The sequence below is a fragment of the Kogia breviceps genome, chromosome 14 (assembly GCF_026419965.1).
Source record: "Kogia breviceps isolate mKogBre1 chromosome 14, mKogBre1 haplotype 1, whole genome shotgun sequence".
In the NCBI taxonomy this organism is placed as follows: Eukaryota; Metazoa; Chordata; class Mammalia; order Artiodactyla; family Physeteridae; genus Kogia; species Kogia breviceps.
The window spans coordinates 81,675,312-81,696,656 of record NC_081323.1 but is presented as its reverse complement, the minus strand read 5'-3'; positions in this window follow the sequence as shown (position 1 = coordinate 81,696,656).

The window sequence follows — 21,345 nt, the reverse complement described above, 5'->3', positions numbered from 1 at the left end:
CCCTGAGGCCTGTGGGCTAGGGTTCGGGGTGCTGGAGAGGGTGTGAGGAGGGAGGCCCTTTGGCCCAGGTCTCAAAGGCCCAGGGTCCTGGGCCCGGGTGCTGCCGCTGAGCCCCTGAGCCCTCCTGCTCCGACCTTACACGTCCGGTGCTGAGTCCTGTCCCCACCCCAGGCCCACATCTGGAGCCCAAAGCTGGCTAGCGGCTAAACGAGGAGCGTTCGGGCCACGAAGGGCCTGCTCCCAGGTTAACGCAGCCCATCTGGCCCCTGGCTGCTGCTCTGCTCTGTCTCCACAGCGGGATGCCGGCTGCACATCTGGAGGCCGGAGCCCTGTGGCCATCCCGGCTCACCCCGCGCCCAGAAGCAGTGGAGCTGGTGCTGCCTGGAGAGCCCTGCCCTGAGGTGGGGTTCCGGTGTGTAGAGGGCTCTGTCTTCCCTTCTGGTGTCACAGCTCATAGGGCTTCTCCTGGGGGCTGCCTTGGGAATAGCTGAGCTTTGACATAATGTAGACACATGTCCCCTGATGGGAATGGTGACAGCTGCCACCCTGCACCAACTCAACCGACAGCCACGTGGCATTGCTTGAAAGAGCCCGTAGGGGCTCCAGGATTTCCTGCCTGCCCCCCACCCCCGCTCCTGGGGTGCCTAGGGTGCTGCAGGGTGAACCATCCATGGGCTGACAGTGGGACTTCATCGGGCGCCTGTCATGGAGCACACCTCACATGATGTGCCCACCTGTCCCTTCCTTTCTACCCCCTTCTCTGCCAATACATGTGCTTGGCAGGATGGGGTTCGATGTTTCCAGAGGCCCCAGACTCAGAGAAGAGAGCCTGGAAAAGCAGGTGGCCCGAGGGAACTGGGGCTGGTATGTGGGACAGACCACGTCAGAGCAAGGGGCTCCTGGGGCAGAGACACAGCAAGGGGCCTCCCGGGGGAAGAAGGCAGGTCTGGGTTGGAGGAAACTTTCATGCCATGGGCACTGCCCAGCGGTGGCCTGGACTGGTTCTTCCACTATGGGGGACACGACCCTTCTGACCCCACTGGGGACATGGGACCCTAAGGAGTGAAAGAATGTGGGATTCTCAAGTGATTGTGGTAGTGAGCTCCTTGTCACAGGGGGATCCAAGCGGGCAGGGCTGCTTACCGTCAGGAAGATGGCAGAGGCTATTCTCACAAAGAGCCCAAAGCTGTGTTAGATAGCTTTCTATCACTCTACTCCAGCCCTGTAATGCCAAGCATCTAGAATTCTGAGACTCCTTGCCTTCTACGACAGGAGGCAAAAACTGCCATGGGGTGGAAGCCAGATATTTGGCATGGAGGGTGGGGGAGAGAGCAGAGGAGAGAGGGACTGGGAAAATGCAGAGAAGTGTTGCCAGCCTGTGGCCTGGGGCTGAGGGCCCTGCTGCCTCCCTGCCCAGAATGGCCTCTGCTCTGGTGCTGGCCCAGCCTCCGAGGCCTGGGATGTGAGCACACAGCCGGCCGGTTCTGCATCCTGTGGTCAAGCTTTATTGGAGCGTCACTGGCCCCAACTGAAAGGAATCCTTTATTGCCCTAGCCTCCAGCCTGGAGGCCCTGAGAGCAACATGCAGTTTAGACCACAGAGCTTCATGCCTTCTTCTGCACCTCCTTAACTCATGGAAAATCTGAGTCAACAAACATGCGAGACGGAGACACAAATAAAAAATAACGAGGGCAAACGTTTACTGAGTACTCACCAGGGGCCAGATACAGTTCTGAGGCCTTTACTTGTATTAACTCATTCCAGTCTCCCTGGAACAGGGTACCGTTGTTATCGTTAATCCATTTTACAGACGGGAGCCTGAGGCTTAAGGTCCGCTCAGCCCCTGGGTGGCAGAGCTGAGATTCAAACCGGGTGGTCTGCCTCCAAATCTGTGTCCTTAACCACTTCTCCTCCCTGCCACTCGGCAAGTGGGGTGGGTGCGGAAGACAGAGAGCAGACGTAGAGACGGATGGGGTTGGGGCGTGGGGCGCGGAGGACTCTGAGGCCCTGAGAAGGGAGGCTGCCATGCCCAGCCCAGGAGGGGAAGCAGACCGGCTCAGTTACAGGGGTCATCCTGTCCTGTCCCCCAGGCCTTCAGATGAGGTGTGGGGCATCCAAGAGTGGTCCCCTGCCTTGTCAAGCCTTCCAAAGTCAGAGGCAGGCTTTGCCAGAGTTGGAGCCGGTTGCCCAGGCTCTCCTGGAAGGCAGGAACCTGGGGCTGCTAGGGCTGTGAGGGTCAGCCCTGAGCCCACCTGCTCTGTGGCCAGTGTCCTCGGGGGACACCTGCTCCTGAGGTGGGGGCAGTTTCCGGAGGGTCACTCAGAGCTTCCAGGGCTGGGGCTGGCGGTCTCCATGGATGTGAACGTGTGTAGGGGGCTTCCCTCTTTTCACCTCTGCTGCCATCTGACCTGCCAGAGACACTAAGCAGACAGAAGGAAGAGAGGGCATTCTGGGGCCATGGGCCTCATCTGCGGACGGACTGACTTTCCTTGTTCCACTGGTACCTTCTTCTTCTTTTTTCTTTTGGCTGTGCTGCGCAGCTTGCCGGGACTTGGTTCCCCGACCAGGGATTGAACCCGGGCTCGACAGTGAAAGCGCAGAGTCCTAATCACTGGACCTCCAGGGAAGTCCCCACTGGTACCTTCGAATAACGTCTCTCACCCAGAGCTCTTGCCCGTCTTAGGCACGAACAAAGCAGCCATCCTCACTGGGTACTTCCTTTGTTCCAGTCACCACCGTGAGGACTTGACCACAATGGAATATCTCACTTAATCCCCACAACTGTGGCAGGAAGGTGTTCTTATCACCCCCATTTTACAGATGAAGAAACTGAGGCTCAGAGAAGGTAAATCACTGCTCCACACAGCTAAGTGATTCAGATCCAGGGCTGTCTGACCCCCCCACCCCTCACTGAGCCCCTAATTCCCAGCCCTCTTGGCAGGGGTGGGAAACCGACCCCCATTCCCCAGACTCCTGGGGCTGGGCCAGGCTTCCCAGAGCCCCAGCCCAATGCCCCCCGTTCCCTAGCTGGGCTGGCTTCAACCAGGCTCAGCCTGGCCTTTAGGGGCTGGCCGGGGGCCAAGGAGGAAAACAATGGGAGAGGAAGGGAGCAGAAACCCTCTGGAAGTGAGCGAGGAGGGAAGCCAGGCTGCCAGGGGGTTCTGGACAGGCTGGGTCCCTGAGTCCATGGGGCAGGGGTCAGTGGCGGGGGTCAGGGTGCCCAGACCATGCTTCCCGTGTGCGTTTGAGCTGCTCTGGCCCAAGCCTGAATGGGGAGACCAAGGCAACAAGGACCCACACAGGTCCCATCCTGTGGTCTTAGGGGTCTTGGCTTTCTCTGGGGGACCCCTAGCCTGAGGAAGTGGAGGAGCTCCCTGGAAAGACCCAGATGAACTTGCCTCTGCGCTGCTGAGTTTGGCAAGAGGAGGAAGCTGCTGGTTCAGCCTTGACAGCATCTCCTCTGCCCCCGGGCAGGCTGAGAATGTCGGGAGAAGGGGAGGTGGGCTCAGGGGCCCTGACTCGGGCTGCACAGGAAGCCCTCACTTGACCCCCCCCCCCCAGCTTTCCGCACAGGCTCGCCGGGTGGGCTTCCAGTGGCCGCTCCTGGCCCCTCGTCCCTTCCCCAAACCCTGGGGTGCTGTCGGACATCCACTATGTTATTAACTTGGGGGAGAGCACAGGTCACTCCGAATCCAGGGCCCTTCTGCTGCTTGCCAAGGTCCCAGGGCCTGGACCACCTGCTCTGTGTCCGGCCTGGTCCCCAGGACCAGGTCTCTCTTAGCCTCAGTGAGCCGGTCAGTGACTTGAGTGCTCAGGATAGGAGACTGGTCCTCAGAGTGGCCTTTGAATGCTGTGACCCTGCAGCCTCGCTCACTCCGGGCCATCACCTTGACCCCCAGGATGGCAGGGTCCAGGCCTGGTCTAGGCGTCCGGGCTGAGCCCAGGTTTCCCTCTGTGACTCTGGACTGTCGGGTCAGCAGCGGACGCCACGGCTGAGGGCTCTGTCTCCAGCCCCTCACCTGGGGGTGTCCCTGTCTTGCCCCCCGTCCCAGCAGCCCCTGGCCTCACCTCAGGTGCATCTCTCTCCCTCTAGGAGCCTCTGTCCTCTGGGCCCTGCTCCTTCCCAGCCCCGGGAGGGGCCCTCAGGCGCAGCTCTCACCACTCACGTCTGGGGGGAAGGAGATGATGGTGAACAGGCGCTCAGGGGGGTGGGGGCCTGCCCACCTTATCCATCGGCCCGGGGGGCCCAGCTTCCCCTCTGGTTCCTCCCTCTGAGCGGAGGATTGGGAGGAAGGGCTTTGACCATGCTCTCAATCCACCAACACTGTGGAGGCCTCCTTGGTGCCAGGTGCTTGGGGTGGGCCCTGGTTGTGCTGTTAACAGGTTCTGGTGCCTTGGATCACTTACTTCCTGCTTCTGGCCTCAGTTTTCCCCTCCGAGGAATGGGGTTGGACTCGAGATGTTGATGTGGCCTTCCAGCTCTCGCTGGGGTGAAGCTCACCTCTCGCCCTTGTGTCCAGGGCCCCCAGACACACACACACACACACACACACACACACACACACACACTCACACACTTCTAAGGCCACAAGGTCTCCCTGACCAGTCCCCGAGCTGTGACAGTGGCAGTCTTTCCGGTCTCCAGCCTGGTGGGCCTTGTCACCAACAGTGAGAGGGTGAGGGTGGGGGTGGGGGTGGAGGTCTTCCTGCCTCCCCAGCTCCCCGTCTTCAGGGCCAAGCATCAGGGAGCTTGTCAGGGAGTGAATCCTCCCAAACAAACCAGGCCAGTCAACAAACAGATGACCAAAACAACAAGGAAAGATTATGAAATCCAGATTCAGGGAAAGAGGCCACTCCAAGCCTCTCTCCAGGACAGGGGGCAGTGAAATTGGGCCAGTCCTGTGGGTCAGAGCCGGCCTGGCCCAGACGATTTTTGTACTGTCTGGGGGCTGGGGGCTGATGAAATCCCAGCTGTGTTTCACCAAAGCGCTTACCCCTTAAGCCCCGGCTCCATGTGGTGCAAATTCATTGTCACTTAACTCATCACTCAAGGCTCAGAGCTGCACCCCTCCCCCCTCCCAAGAAAGACAAAAACACACAGTCTCTGGCACAAGGGGGAGGTGGGCTTAAGGGTCTGTGACAGGCAGGCCCCAGCGGGCGGCTGGCCCCTCCATCTTCCCGCCTCCTTCCATCCAGCCCGGGCTTCCTCAAAGGCAGGCTGCTGTGCGAGCCCCACTGAGGTCGGGTTGGGAGCCTGGGGTCACTGACATCCTCCCCACACTCCCAGCCAGCGCTGGAAACAGGAACCTGATGAGCCCTGAAGTCTGCGCGCGGGAACGCCTGGAGGTCACCACGTGGCAGTGTCACACGCGGACGTGTCCACACCAACAACACAGGCGATTTCCATCTGCTTTATCTCCTTGTTGCTTTTCACGTTTGTCGGCTTGTACCTGGTGTTCTGCACCTCGGGGCTGTGCTGGGGTTGGTGAGGGGAGAATCAGACCAGATGGGAAGCGTTTCTGCCGGGGCAGTTAGTCTTTATGAGACGTGGGGACGGAGACCTCTGCTTTTACAAACTGCACTGACCCCCCCCGCCTCCGGTGGCTTACTGAGCCGGGTGGCCATGGCTGAGGGCACATTTGGTGATGGGCTCCCCCAGCCCGCCCCAGCCGCGTGCGCACTGATCCCGCAAGCCCTTATTTTAGCCGACACCAGAATAGCTTTTCTCAGGAGGAGCGTCAACTGGGACAGAGCAGGCCCCCGACTGCCATCTTATCCCATTTGGGGTGCCTCTCTCTCCCCCTAGACCGTGAGGGGCAGGGTGGGGGGGTGATCCACCCTGGATCCTCAATGCCTGGCACGGGGTTTGGCCTAGAACCCAAGTGCGGCAAATGCTTGTTGAATGAATCAATACATTTCTCAAGTGACCTCCAAGTGCTATTTGCATTATCTTCAGGCCAGATTTATCCAGAGCAGCGGCTCTCCAGATAAATATTGACAATCTGGCTTTTGTATATTCTGCAGTCAGGGACAAAGCTCCCTTTCTGATTTGGGCAAGAAGGAAAGCTCCAGTCCCTAGAGACAGATGACCCCTGAACTCTCCTCTCACCACATCGGGGATGCCTGTGACCCCCTTTGCTCTCGTGACCTCTCTGCTGGGCCCCCCCCCGTTAGCTTTGGTTTCTGGTCCCCAGAGGGAGGGGGGCAGCAGGGTGGAGCTGCAGGATTTTGCTTTCCTGGGCGGGGTCAGGCAGTTCCCGAAGCAGCGGAGTTGTTTGGGTGCAAACATTTCCCTGTATTGTCCGGCTTCAGAAGGCAGCCAAAAGTCTAGGCAGGAGGGAGGGAACCGCAACACGATTTTTCTCCCCTCCATCCCTAAGAGGCAGGAGCCTCAACGCACACATGTGGGGCTTGGGAGGTCATGTCAGGCCCAGGGGGATGCAGAGGAATGGGGAGGAGACAGAATAGGGGGCTCAGCTGGGCAGGGCTGGGGAGGCAGGTGGATTGATCTTGATTCAAGTCCAGCCAAAGGATGAGGCTATACCTGCCCCAGGGGATGCGTGGAGATGCTGTCATTTCCTTGCAGGCTGGGTTTCCCAGACCAGCCATGGTTTTCTCTTCTGATGCAGCGCATAGCCGACCTCCCCTCTTGCTTAAGCTTGCCCCTCCTCTGAGGCTTCTACACTTTGACACCTTTTCCAGGGTAGGTGGCCAAGAAGATGGGGCCTCCAGGAGGTTGAGAGAGGGATGTCCATGCAGTGTGTTATTTAGGTCTCAGAAAACGCCCGAGTTACGGATGGGGAAGCTGTGGCTCAGCAAGGAGCTGGGACGGGAGAGCCCAGAGCCCTCTGCGGCCGTAGGGTCACAGTGTCCAAGCCACCCGCCCCTGTGGATCTCCCAAGGTCCCTCCTCTCTCTGTCTTGGGGCCTTTTAACAAGATGCTCCCCTGACTTCTGCTTTTCCTCCCTGGAATTCCAGAAAGAAGCTCCTCTGTGTCAAGATGGCAGTGGGCAATGCCACTTTGCATTTTGAGTGTGTTTCCCAAGTGATGCTTCATAGAATGTTGTTTGGGGAGAGAAAAAAAGCTTCTGGACCCAGTAAGCCGGGGAAACACTGGATCTGACAAAGTCAGACAGGCTTCTCTCTTGCGGGACTTCTCAGAGCCTTTAAGTGTCTACTTTGCTCTACTAAGAAGGAGCCTCGGTGTGCAGTGTTTCCCATACTTATTTGATATTGGTGCCATTTTTCCTCCCGAAATCTTTCCTAGGAAAAGTGGGACATACTTTGGGCCATGCAGGTTTTGAGGACACCTCAGGAATTCTTGGACTTGAAACGTCAAGTCACCCAGCAGAGATGGTGACTGTGCTTCTTTTATCATGTCGAGTGGGAAATTATCCTTTCGACATCGGAGGAAGTTGGCCAATGAAGGTTCCCTGGTATCAAGCAAGTGTGGAGATCTGGCCACAGGATTTGCCTTCTTTTCCTTGGCACTGAATGGAGAAGAGCTGGCAGGTGGACAGAACAAGGAGGTAAGGACAGACCTTGTTCGTCTCTCTAATTTATTTTGAAAAGATGAGTCATGATTCGGTCATCTGTGAGCAAGTTTGGGCAAGACCCAGGTAGTTGGGAAGTTGGACTTCACTCATCAAGTTGGTGTGAGGTTCTGGAAAGGGCGATCCCAGCTTCGGGAGAGATCTGATTCCAAGACCAGATTTTGGGGTGAGTTACCAGGACTCAGGACACGCTGGGTTCTTACCATGTAGCTCCCTGTCCCCTCCTGACAGCTGGAGTCCCTGGACCCCACTGGCAGGCTCAGTTCTGCCCCGAACTCTGGGGCCAGGCCTGACCTCAGCTAGGACATTTCTGAAGGAGCCAAGTTCATTGTCCAATCTTATGTCCTGGCTCTCATAACAGGCTCAACTTTGCTCCCAGGGCCTCTCTCATCAATTCTTCCCCAGCCTCAGAGTCCTGAACCCCAGCTGTGTGCTGGGGACCTTCTTGCCTGCTACTGGATGTCCCCAACTGTGCCCTCCTGCTTGGTTCCCAGGTCCCAGATTCCTGACACTAAACGCCACTGACCTGCGGGACCCCCTTGCTCCCATCAACGCTGGCTCCTCTTTGCATCTGCCTGGGCCCCAGGCCCGCTGGATGGGCTTTCTGCAGGTGATGTTGTCTGAGAGTCCACGCCACCTCAGAGGGAGTCCTGATGTTCAGCCCACAACTCTTCCGGTCTGCAGCTTTCTAGGACGCCAGCCAGCCAAGAAGGAACCATTCAATTCGAGCCTGGGGATAAGCCCAGACCTCTTGAAACTCATTCACTCGCTTGTTCATTCATTCAATTACTTATTATTTCTATCAGCGTTTGTGGACTCAAGCAAGATCACACTCTAAATCAGTGGTGCTCAAACTTGAATGGGCGGCATAGGGCCCTGCGGGGCTTATTAAAACACAGACCATTGATTTAGTAGGTCTGTGGCGGGGCATCAGTGGGCTTCCCTGGTGGCGCAGTGGTTGAGAGTCCGCCTGCCGATGCGGGGGACGTGGGTTCGTGCCCCGGTCCGGGAAGATCCCACGTGCCGCGGAGCGGCTGGGCCCGTGAGCCATGGCCGCTGGGCCTGCGCGTCCGGAGCCTGTGCTCCGCGACGGGAGAGGCCACAGCAGTGAGAGGCCCGCGTACCGCGAAAAAAAAAAAAAAAAAAAAAAAAAAAAAAGCTATTATCAGTAATAAAAGCCCACCTATGGACTATCTTACCAGGCCGTTGAAACCAGAAGCTTTCACAAGAGAGGTCTGGATGGAGTGAGGCTGTGGAAGGACCTGGACCTGAGCAGGGAGAGGGGAGACGAACCGAAAGACAGACAGAGACCCAGAAGGCTGGTTGGGGATGCAGAGGACAAGTCTGTCTGTTTCCTTGGCTGGACCAGCCCTGGAGGTCAAGGTCTGGGGCAGGAGGGAGGCAGGCAGGCCTAGGAAGTCTGGGGCCACGCAGAGCGGAGGCTGGGATTCGGCCTCAGGCCCAATGCACCTGACCCGTAGGTCTGGGAACAATGGCTGGGCCAGTGCTGCCTGGCTTGCTGCCTGGCACATCTCTGTTTTCCTTCCCGGCTCCCATCTCCCCGACCTCTCCTCGCTCACTCTCTCTCTGGCAGGCCCATCCTGTCCGCTGGACCCTGGACAGCACATTCCTTCGTGCTGATTTTTTCCCGGCGGCTGCAAGCACACGTTCTCACAGTGAGGCTTGCAGAGAGGCCAGGGGCCGCGGCCATGCGGACGGGGGCTCAGGCAGGCCTCCCTGGGGCCCGGGACCCTCATGCAGAGACCAGAGGGCACCCGGGAGGAGGAAGGGGTTCCCTAGTATCCAGCCAGCCCTGGGAACTTGGACTGCTTCCCGTCCAACCTTGTGTTTCCTGCTGTTAGGTGAGGACCAGACGTTGCGGGCCCCATGCACAGCCCCCGCTGTAGAGTGTGGCCCTGGTCCAGTTGGCGCTGGGCATGAATCTGCCCCGCCCCCCCCTTGGAGGAAGGCTCAGTGCCACAGAGGAATGGTCCCTTTTGGAACAAGACCTCCCCCTGGGTCAGGCCACCATTCCTGAAAGTCCTGTACTGCCTCTCTCTTCCCCATACCTGCATGGCCCCGACATTCAGAGGGACCTGCTGTCCAGCCTGGCAGCAGAGAGGTTGGGGGCTCATGTCCTGGTCCCTCTGGAGTCTTTTGAGCTGTTTATGCCAGGCCAGGTCTCTGTCTTGGGGTCAGGTTCAAGGTTTAATTTGGGATTGGGATTAACGTCAGAGCTCAGCCTGGGCTGGGCTCAGGTGTCAGCCTATATTTCAGGTTGGAGTTCAGTCTGAGAGTGGAGTTGGGGTTCAGTTTGGTGTCAGGCTCAGGCTGGGCTCGTGGTGGGGCTTCGCCTAGGGTGGGTGTCGGGCACTCTGGGTTTGGGGTCAAGGCCTGGACTGGCCTCAGACTAGGTCGTCAGTGTGTGGGCTGGACCCTGTGTGACCGCCCACCCCCAACCCCTCAAGCTGTTCCCTGACTCCTGAAGCCTCATAACAGGGCCAGAGGCAGAATGAGGGCTGGGGCTGGGCTTGGAGGCTGGTGAGGGTGTCCACTTCAGCTCTTTCTTCAGCAAAACGTGTCCTGATGCCTGGGCTGGGCCCAGGGACACAGCGGGTTCCACATAGTCCCCTGGCCCTCTCTGGGCCTCAGTTTCCCTGTCTCAGAAGCTCGGTGCTGGTGAGCTGGGCTGACCTGCAGAAACGTGGATCTGCAAGAGGATTGGAAGGGGGACGGCGGGTGGGGGCCACTTCTAGAGCTCTGGCCTGGAGGGAGGGGCTGCCTTGGGCAGGGGAGGGAGGCGGGGCAGGGAGGACAGACCTTCCTGGGTGCCCACTGGGGGAAAGTCTGTAGCCAAGGAGGCATCTATTGTCCCTTAGTGGCCGATGGTGCCACCTCCGTAAGCAAAGGGCCTCCTTCTGTGACGTGGAGCCTCCCACGTGACAAACGTGGCTTAAATGTTAGGGCTCAGGACTGGGGTCAGTAAGAGGTCCCAATCCTGGCGCTGGACTCCAGATGCCCTGACACCCGCCCAGAAAGTGACACCTGCCCTGCTCATCAGCAGGGCCCCAGAACACCCCAACAAGCCCTCTGCACGCAGGAGGGCAGCTCAGGAGACCGGGGCCGCCCTTGGCCTCTGATCCTTCTCTTGCTCTCTTAGCCCGGCCCCCTAACCTGGCCTCCTCCTGTCAAAGCCGCAGACACAGAGAGAAGCCCAAACTGACGTCAGGCGACGCGTCCACAGGGCCTCTGTCTCTCCCAGAAATTTTTTTTTTTTTTTTTTTTTTTTTTTTTTTTGCGGTACGCGGGCCTCTCACTGTCGCGGCCTCTCCCGTTGCGGAGCACAGGCTCCGGACGCGCAGGCTCAGCGGCCACGGCTCACAGGCCCAGCCGCTCCGCGGCATGTGGGTTCTTCCCAGACCGGGGCACGAACCTGTGTCCCCCGCATCGGCAGGCGGACTCTCAACCACTGCGCCACCAGGGAAGGCCCTCTCCCAGAAATTTGACTCCAGTGCCCAGCATGAGTGTCTGTGGTTTTTAAAAGGTGAAAATGGCCCATAATCCTGCTTCTGTGTCTCCACCAAAACCTGGCAAGATGTGTAGCTTGGGGGAAGATGGGCTCCAGAATCCTGGTCCTAGACCAGAGCTGGGCTGGACTTGTGAGCCCCGTCCCCTCTCTGAGTTTCCCTCGACCCCTCTCCCTTTCCCAGCTCACCTGCACACCCCAGCATCCCACGTTCTCCCGCTGTCCCTAGCAGCTCCTGCCCCCGACCCTCCTGCCCCATCTCCTTCCTCCCAGCTCCTCTCCATGGCTAAGGCCCTGACCTTCTGGGTCCTTCCCATGATGAGGCCCGTTGCCCAGTCCCCCTGGGGGCTACCTTGTTCATGGATCTCTCGGTGCCCCTTCCCGCTGAGATCCCCACCACACCAGCCTGAGCCTGGACACAGAAGGTGCTCAGTGAGCCTTTGCTGGCTCAGGATGGATAAATTCCTCCTCGAATCTGCCTTTGCTCATGCTTTGCCCGGCTTCGATGCAGACATTTGAACCACCGATTTCTGGGAACCATCCTGTGCCGCGAGCAGCGGCTGCTAGGAGGAGCCCAGGGAGCCAGATGGCCACCGTGCTCTCGGTCAGCATGACCTGGTCCAGCCCAGGGGTGGCCCCTCCAGACAGCACACGGTCATCAGGCCAGCCCTGCTTCCTGATGCCTGCCCTGGGCACTAGAGCCCCTCCCTTGACATCAGGGGGCCGACAGTCCAGGATGCATGTGGAGAGGAAAAATCCTCCATCTCTGTTTCTTGCTCCAAGCCTCTCGATTTCTGCTGTAGCCTCATGGCCACTGCCAGGCTGTATGATGACTCCTGTGGGCCAGGGTCCCCCACACCATGGTCAACCTGGCCATGACCTTGCCTTACTTAATCCCCTTGGTTTCCTGTCATTTATGGAATATGGGCCAAGCTGCTGACGTCAGCCACCCACACCCATACTTGCTATTCCCTGTCCATTCATTGCTCCTCTGGCTCCTGCCAGGACTGTTCATATCTCTGAAGCTTTACCTGGTCCCTCCTCAGGCCTCATGTCTCAGCTAAGGCAGGGATAACCTGCACCCCTGCCTCGCCAGGTGCCCCACTAGAATTTGAGGGCCCCGAAGTGTGGTCGGTATCTGGGAGCCCTGGGCTTGTCCTCAGAACACTGTGCTGTGAGTGTCTGAGCTGCTGAGTCACTGTGTGATCTGGCAGGAGCCGGCATCCTTTGCCCCCTTGTATTCATGAGACCACTGAGGCCTGGAGAGGGGATGTGACCATCCCAAGGTCACACGGACAGTATAGCTCACCCTCTGATTCATCTTTGCAATTTTCCTTTTGTCGATCTATTGTTGTCTCTACCTGGGCTCCCCTGAATGGGCTTCACAGAAGTCTGGACTGTTGGGGAAAACACCTCTTCCAGGAAGCCTTCCCCCGACTCCCCAACCTTCCAAGCCACGGACACAGGCTGCTGACCGGATGCCTTGGCAACAGCTGCCTGGCGCGGTACCCGTGAGCATCCTCTTCAGAATCTCACCTTCACCTCTGTTGCCCTCTGACCATGGGCAAGCCCTTGTCTTTTTTTTTTTTTTTTTTTTTTAAACCCCAATTTACCTCTGTTATAGAACGAAGGCATTGAACTGGCTGATTTCTGAGGCTCTGCTTTGGAACTAGGGGTTGGTCAGGCACGCAGAGCCCAGGGTCTTGGCGGTTTCCTGCCGTCAGGACAAAGTGTAATTGGAAGAACTCGGAGTGGGAGGCAGCAGTCCTGGGTGAGAATCTGCATCACCCTCTCAATAACTGTGTGGTCTCAAGCAAATTCCACTCTGGGCCTTCATTTCCGAAGAAGCGGGGAAACCTGCCAGGCTTGGCTTCCTTCAAGGGTAATTAAGCGCGACCGTGGCTTTGAAGGTGCTTGCTGAGTGGAACGGCACCGTGCAGGTGGACGTGCCGGCTCCGCGGCCCACAGCGCTCCTCCCAGGGCCCGGCTCAGAGAGACTGGGAGGACGAGCCCCGCGTGGCACCCTGCCGAGGGAACGTGGCAGGTGACTGGACGCTGCGTCCCCAAGCGACTTGTGCGGGCAGCATTCCCAGCAGTGCACGCTCTGTTCCCAGCTGGTCCCACTGCTGGGCAGCGCCCCCACCCCCACCCCGATGGGAGGGAATGGGGGGGCCACCTGGCACTGGCCCAGCCTGGCTGGCCTCCCACCCCATGTTTTGTTCGCAGAGTTTGGAATGTCCTGGGACGCGGAGCCAGGCTCCCTGGGGGGACACTGGTGCCATCTCCTTGATCTCATTGCTGGACAGGTTTCTCCCTCATTGCAGCTTGGGACTCGGCAGGCTCCCAGCTCCAGCCGCTGCCAATTCCACTCCGTCTGTGTCTGTCCCAGCACTGGCAGCCGGCAGCCATGCAGCTGGGAGCTGGGGGGCTTCCTGGAAGGTGTGGGGAGCAGCTCTGCCAGGCCGTCTGCCGTGGGCCCTGGGCATGCCTTGAACAGGCTCTCTACAGACCCTTTCCAGCTGCTCTTGTTCACAAACTCCTTTGCCCGTGACCCCCTGGTACTGGGGGTCTGTTTGAAACGATGTTCTCAGGACCTAAGGGACTTGGGAGGGCCAGAGTGGGCTAATTGCTCAGATTTCTGGTCTCCTTAGAGGGACAGTCTGTGCACAGAGGGAAAAGACACGTGTGTGTGTGTGTGTGTGTGTGCGTGCATGCGTTTGCACGTGCATGGCGTCTTTTTGAGTTCCTAGTTTTTAGGATCCCTAGACTTGATTCATTGCAGGAAGAGGGGAAGTGGGGAAGGGCTAGGGAGGTCAGGGGGTTAGTTCAGGAAAGAGTCCATCCTCTCCTGGACAGCACTTGCCTCTGGGTGGCTGGACGCTCCGTACCCCGACTTGGGCCCACCCGGCTGGAGAGAGGTAAGGTGCGGCTAATCCTGTTGTCAGCAATGTGCAAATGTGTGCGTGTGCGTGTGCACACACACGCGTCATCCCTGAGCCCCCAGGTCAGGAAGGAGATTGAGTCATCCTCGCCTAGCTACGGGACACTCCTGGTGCACGGAGCTCACAGCTGGCTGGGTCGTGGGGCCTGGGCATCCTGGCAGTACAAAAGGGAATCCTCTCTGGGGGCACAGATCCCTGGAGGGACCCTGTGGTCTGTCCTCAGCTTGGGCAATCCCTGCCCTGATGTAGGTCAGCACCCGCCCCAGGCTCGGGTAAACGCTCTTCTTTCCACATCGTTAATGAGGAGACTAAATAAGTCAGCGCCTCTGGCAGGCCCCCTAGCCCCCCGGCAGGCTGGCTGGAGCTATTAATATTCCCTGCGTTTATGACGCCCCTGGCCCTGCCGATAGGCTCCTCTCTCTCTTCGCTGTTGGAATGAATTTTGTGAATCAGAAGGGGCGGGGGGTGGAGAGGCAGCATGTTGGAATCCAGGACGATGACATCTCCACCTCCTCCTGCGCGGGTCTCACTCACTAATTCTATAAAACAGTCACTGTGTCCAGCCCAGCCAGGGGCCGCTTGCCTAGCCCGGCTGCCTCATACCTCTGCTATGCTCTACCTCCCCGGGGGGCTGGGGGGCGGCGCTGGCCCCGGCGCCAATGATTCAGGCCCCCTGACACCTTGCACTGATGTCAGTGGGAACCGAAGCCTCGGGCCCGGGACCTTCTGGCCTGTTGCCTGGACCCGCGCCCTGCACAGGGCTTGGCCTCAGTTAGTGCCTCTCGTGACCTTCCCATGGACGAGGACTGGCTCGGGGAGGAGGCCACGCCAGACAGCCTCTCCCTCACGCTGTCCCTTTCCTGAAAGCTGCCCGCACTGGCGCCGGGCCGTCCCCTGGCCTCCTCGGGTTTCGAGGACTGTTCTAAAATTAATATGGGGGAATTCGGGGAATTTGTGAGCAAGTCCCCAGAGGACTGTGGCTGCCCTGAGGGCAAGGGTCCCTGATTCTTCCCACCCTCCCCTAATTCTCATTTCTCTAATTGTCTATGCGGGCAGATCCCCACTGGGCAAACTCACGCCCTGAAGGGCAGGGCAGGTTGCCTTCCCTTCTTACCTTTGGGGAAGGGTTTTCCCCTCCACACCCCCACCAGGGAGGAGTCTTTTATGCAACATATTCTCTTGTCATTTGAAATACGATTTGCAAATATTTTCTCCCATTCTATGAGTTGTCTTTTCACTTTCTTGACAGTATCCGTTGAAGCACAAGTTATTAATTATGATGAAGTCTAATTTATCTATTTTTTTTCCTTGTGCTTTTCGTTTCATATCCAAGAAACCATTGCCAAACTCAAGGTTATGAAGATTTATCTCTATGTTTTCTTCTAAGAGTTTGATAGTTTTAGCTTTTACATTTAGGTCTTCAATCTATTTTGAGTTAATCTTTGTATATGGTGTGAGGTAGGGGGGCCAACTTTATTCTTTTGCTGTAGCTATCCAGTTGTTCCAGCACCATTTGTTGAAAAGGCTATTCTCTCCTCATTGAATGGTCTTGGCACACATGTCAAAAATCAATTAACTGTAGGGACTTCCCTGGTGGTCCAGTGGCTAAGACTCCACACTCCCAGTGCAGGGGGTCGGGTTTGACCCCTGGGCAGGCAACTAGATACCACATGCATTCTGCAACTAGAGATCCCGCCTGCCGCAACAGTGATCTTGCACGAGGCAACGAAGATCTCATGTGCTGCGACTAAGACCCGGCACAGCCAAATCAATAAACAAATAAATAAACAAACAAACAAACAAATAAATAAGTCAATTAACTGTAAACTTAATGGTTTATTTCTCAATTCTATTCTACTGGTCTCTATGTCTATCTTTATGGCAGTACTACAAGGTCTCGATTACTATAGCCTTTTTTCTTTTTTTTTTTTTTTGTGGTACGCGGGCCTCTCACTGCCATGGCCTCTCCCGTCGCGGAGCACAGGCTCCAGACGCGCAGACTCAGCGGCCATGGCTCACGGGCCCAGCCGCTCCGCGGCGTGTGGGATCCTCCCGGACTGGGGCACGAACCCGTGTCCCCTGCATCGGCAGGCGGACTCTCAACCATGGCGCCACCAGGGAAGCCCTCTATTACTATAGCTTTGTAGTCAGTTTTGAAATCAGGAATTGCGAGTCCTCTGACTTTGTTCTTCTTTTGCAAGATTGTTTTGACTATTTGAGATTCATTGCATTTCCATTTGAATTTAAGAAGAGTTTTTCCATTTCTGCAAAAAACACTATTGGGATCTTGATAGGGATTGCACTGAATCTATTTTTGGAAACATTGTCATCTTAACAATGTTAAGTCTTCTAATCCATAGACATGGGATATCTGCTTATTTATTTCGATATTTAATTTCTTTCTATGATGTTGTGTAGTTTTGGGTGTACAAGGCTTGTGCTTCTTTTGTTAAATATATTTAAGCATTTTATTCTCTTTTGTACTATTGTAAATGAAATTGTTTTTCTAATTTAATTTTTTAATTGAGTCATTTAAAATAGGATTTGATATAAAGCATCAGCCTAAGCATCATTTACCACCCAACTTGTCAAGAACTTATGGGGACTTCCCTGGTGGTCCAGTGGCTAAGACTCTTGGTTCCCAATGCAGGGGGCCTGGGTTCGATCTCTGATCAGGGAACTAGATCCCACATGCCACAACTAAGAGTTCACATGCCACAACTAAAGATCCCTCATGCCACAACAAAGGTCCTGCACATGGCCATGAAGATCCCACATGCTGCACATAAGACCCGGCACAGCCAAATAAATAAAAAAAATATTAAAAAAAGAAAAAGAACTTATGTAAAAAGTAAGATTAACCTGTGACCCTTAAGCCTAGGTCGGTGGCTTCCCAGTGCCTGCTCTAGGACCCACTGCTGGGGCCCTGGCCTCTAGGGGGACATTTCATCCTCATCCTAGGTCTCCCTGCCTCTGATCTCTCTTTGCCCACACCAGTGTCCTCCCCACTGCCCAAATGATTCTTCTAAATCTGATGCTGTCACTTCTCTGCTTAAAACCTCTGGTGGCTCCCCATCTTATCCATGAGAGAATTTTGAGCTCTTTGGCCTTCTATGTAAGACCCTTCATCCTTCGTTGCCAGCTCTGTGCTGATAGCCCTTGTGCGTCTTCTCTACTGAGTTGTCCCAGATGCTGCAAAGCTGTCAGATTCAAGGGAGGCTCAGCGATGCTACCGGATCAGCTGTTCCTCTGCTGTCCGCATCTCTACCTGAGGCAGGTCCGTCCTCCTGACTCCCTAGACACATCTTCCTCCCAGGCCTCGATTCCCTACATGCTGTTGCCAAATCCTATAGATGTCACCTACTAAGCTCCCCTTGTGTCCCTCTTATTCACGGCCACCAAATTCGGCCTTTATCCTGGCCTGCGCATAGACCATCAGAATGATCTTTCTACAACGTTGTTCGTCCCTCCTTCAAACCTTTGATAACCCCCCATGACCTCCAGGGACAAAGCCTGGGTGCTGACGTTCTGACCTTGCCCACCTCTGCCTGACGTCCTCTGTGGTGCCCCCTGTGGACCCCCTGACTGCCTCCCCCTCCCCAGCTCCATGCCCTTGACAGCTCTGTACCCAGGCCTGCCTGGCAAACTCCCGCCCCTTACGCCAGACTTGCCTCTTTAACACGGCATCCCCACCTCCCAGGTGGAGGGAATCTCTCCTCTCAAATGGCAGCCATGGCAACCGGGACACTCCGTCTGTCCCTCTCCCTCAGCCAGGACCAAGCTTGGTTTTCTTCCATACCACAGAGCCTGGCATGGACCTGCAAGAGAGCGGCCATCGGCCAATATTTGCTGAACCATGAAGCCACAAGACGCTTTGGAAAAGGCTGAGTTCACTGAGCCACAGTCGTGCTCAGTTCTTTCTTTCTTTCTTTTTTTAAAAAATAAATAAAATTATTTATTTACTTATTTTTGGCTGTGTTGGGTCTTCGTTGCTGCACGCAGGCTTTCTCTAGTTGTGGTGAGCGGGGGCTACTCTTCGTTGCGGTGCGCGGGCTTCTCACTGTGGTGGTTTCTCTTGTTGTGGAGCAAGGGCTCTAGGCGCGCGGGCTTCAGTAGTTGTGGTGCACGGGCTCAGTAGTTATGGCTCGCGGGCTCTAGAGCGCAGGCTCAGTAGTTGTGGCGCATGGGCTTAGTGGCTCCGCGGCATGTGGGATCTTCCCGGACCGGGACTCGAACCCGTGTCCCCTGCACTGGCAGGAGGATTCCTAACCACTGCACCACCAGGGAAGCCCTCGCGCTCAGGTTTGAGTGCTGTGATGATTTGAGGAGTCGCTGGTGGGTCTCCAGGAGGCAGCGGCCTGCAGGAGCCAGCATTCTTTGCCCCCTTTGGATTCATGAGACCACTGAGGCCTGGAGAGGGGGAAGGGACAGTCCCAACGTGGCTCTAGCTGCCACGCAGGGGCCTGAGCCCTGCATCCTGAGAGGACCTCTGCCTGGGTGTTCCCCACCTTCCCAGCACCTCCCGATCAGGACTCCCCTGTGCCAGTCATGTCCCTCTCCCACGCCCGCAGCCGGGCTCTGGTCACCTCCACTTCCTCTCCTTGTCCCCACCCCTCTGCCTGCTCCAGTTTGACCCCCACCCTGCTGCTCCATGGAGACCAGGGTCCTATTTCCTCATTAATGTCAGGGTCTGAACCAGCGGGATGGAGTCCCCCCGCCCCCGGCTCCTCCTGGTTTCCCTCACACTCAGCATCTCTCCAGGACCAGGCCTGGCCCTCTGTGGCCCCCACTTCACAGCCTCCCTGTCCTGTGTGCTGCCACGCAAGCCCCGTGGACCGTTCTCAGGCACTCTGCTGCTTCTCCATGGCCACGGATCTCCCCTGCTTGACCGGACATTTCTTAAGGGCAGGGACTCTGTGAGTTTTCCCAGAATCCCCAGAACCCAGCACAGGTCTGGCCCAGGAGGGGCTCGATCAATGATTTAAAATGGAATTCTTTGGAAAATATCTTATTCTCTGCTTTCCCCTCGCCCAGAGATGAGATATGATTTGAGAGACACAAGAGTAGCCTTCTGAGGGGGGAGTATATGATTGGATTTGGGAGGGGGGTTGCATTACCACTGGGGGGTTTGCATTACCTAGGACCTTCTGGGAGTGGGGAGAGGCTAAAAGGGGCAGGTACCAAGAAACTTCCCTCCTCTGGACAGCAAGTATTATGGAGCTAATAGCAGAAGGCCCCCCAACCCTGTGGCCCAGGCCTCTCTCCTGTCCTGCGGTCCCCTCTCTGCCCTGGGGGTCCTGCCTCTGGCCTCCTGGTCCCCAGCACGTGAACCTGCTACACAGCCTTGCCTCCAGACGCTTACAGCAGCCCCAGGCCCATGGTGACCGTGTAGTTGGGAGGAGGCTGCCCGCTGGGGTCTGAGCTCCGGGCCCTCACGCTTGGTTCCTGTCTCCGCCCCACTACACCTCCCGCCAGCGCCTAATCACTTCCATCTGCCCCGCTGACTCACGGGGCTCCAGCTGTCAAGGTTCTAAAAATTTCCAAATTCCTCCCCACCCTGTCCTTCCAGGCTGTTTCTCCAGCGCTGGCCCCCTGGTGACACCTCCATGCACCCAACAAGCTGCTCTTTCTCACGCCGCACCCAGTAGGGCAGCGGGTGGCAGAGAGGGGCTTCTGCAAGGGGCTGGACAGGAAGGGCCTCTGGACCCCTCTCTCCCTGGGGAAAGTCCTGACAGCAGCAGAGAATATGGGAGCTGGAAAACCAGGGTCAAAGGAGCCGTCAGGACAACGCTTCCATTTTACAGATCAGGGAAACCGAGGTCCAGAGCCAGCAGCAGAGCTGGGTGTAGAACGCGGGCCTTGGGACCCTGGTCCAGGGCTCTCCTGCCTCTGCTGTCACTCTTCCTGCCACCTCTAGCTTTCCCGCTGGGCTGTGGGAAAGGCAGCTTCAGCCCTGGCCCCACCTGCCCCAGGGACCAGGGCTACTTGGTGAGCAGGAGGGGGTCTCTCCATGCCCCCCACCTCCTGGCCTCTTCCCAGCTGGCCTGCTCCTTCCCCCTTTCCCCCTCAGGGTAGCTCCTGAAGAAGTGTTTGTATCTAAAGAGTATTTCCAGGGCAACTTGCCTTCCTGGCGGGTGCCTGTGTTATGACACCCTCACCCCCGTGACCCACAGCCCCTCTGGGTTTATAGGACTTGGGCCCTGGGAGCCCGTCTCACCCTTGATCTTGGACAGAGCCTGAGGTGAGTGTGGGAACCACCCATCCTCCCTTTTATAGGGAGTCCTCCATGGATGGATTGCAGGAAGGGGGGCAGAGTCCAGTCCCCTCGGCCTAAGGAGGCAGAGGGGCAATCCTATGGTGAATAGCTCCCAGGGGCCCCCTCTTCTTTCTTCTGCTCCTCAGAGGACCCTCTCCCAGGAAGGCCCTGACTATACACCTCTGTATGGCCCCCCGACTTCTAGGATGAAATCCTACCCACGTGGCAGCACTTGCCAGGCTGTGCGTGGCAGCGCCCGTCCACTTCTGCAGCCCCAACTTGCCCTTCTCCCTGCCATGCCTGCCACATACCTGCCCTCCACTCTCCATGGCCAGGCCTCTTTACCTGGCTTCCTCCTCCTTGAAGCCCAGCTTGAGGTCATGCCTCCTCCTCCAGGCAGGATTCCTTGGGCTGCCAGAGAGAGCCGACCACTGCTCCATGGGCTAGCTCACTCCTGGAGCTGACCCACAGTAGCTCGGGTCTCCGAGTGTGTGGTGACCTGGTTCTCAGCCCATGTCCCCTCCAACCACAGAGCAATGCCAGGGAGGGGTCCCCGTGCCTCTGCACTATGGCCTCAGAGCTTGAGCAGGGCCTGGAGCCTGAATTCTTCCCTGCCTGGACTGTCCAGGCCTTTGCAGAGATGTCCAGAGAGGGCCCAGACCTTGGGTTGTTCTGTGCTGGACTTCATCGAGGCCCCAGATGGAGAGGGACATGGCACGGTGGTCAGGACCAGGCAGGCAGGAGGACAGAGGTACGGCCTAGAGTGGGTGGCCCAGTGACAGCTGCGTGGCAGAGCCAGACAAGACTAGGGTGATGTGGAGGGAGGGAGGGAGGGAGGGCCTGGGTCTCTTGCTGAGCACACCCCACGTGAACCTCCTCCCCCATCACTAAGTCCCTTCTCCTCTGTCTGACCCCCTTCCCCTCCCTGTCCCCCTCCCTCTTATTAAGTCCTATCCTTACTGCACCCTCTCCCCCCGTTTCCCCCCCTCCCCCCACGCTGGGGCTGGCTTTGCCAGGCATGTGCAGTGGAGCCCCAAGCTGCCGGGCAGCAAGCAGCCGGGCTGCTCC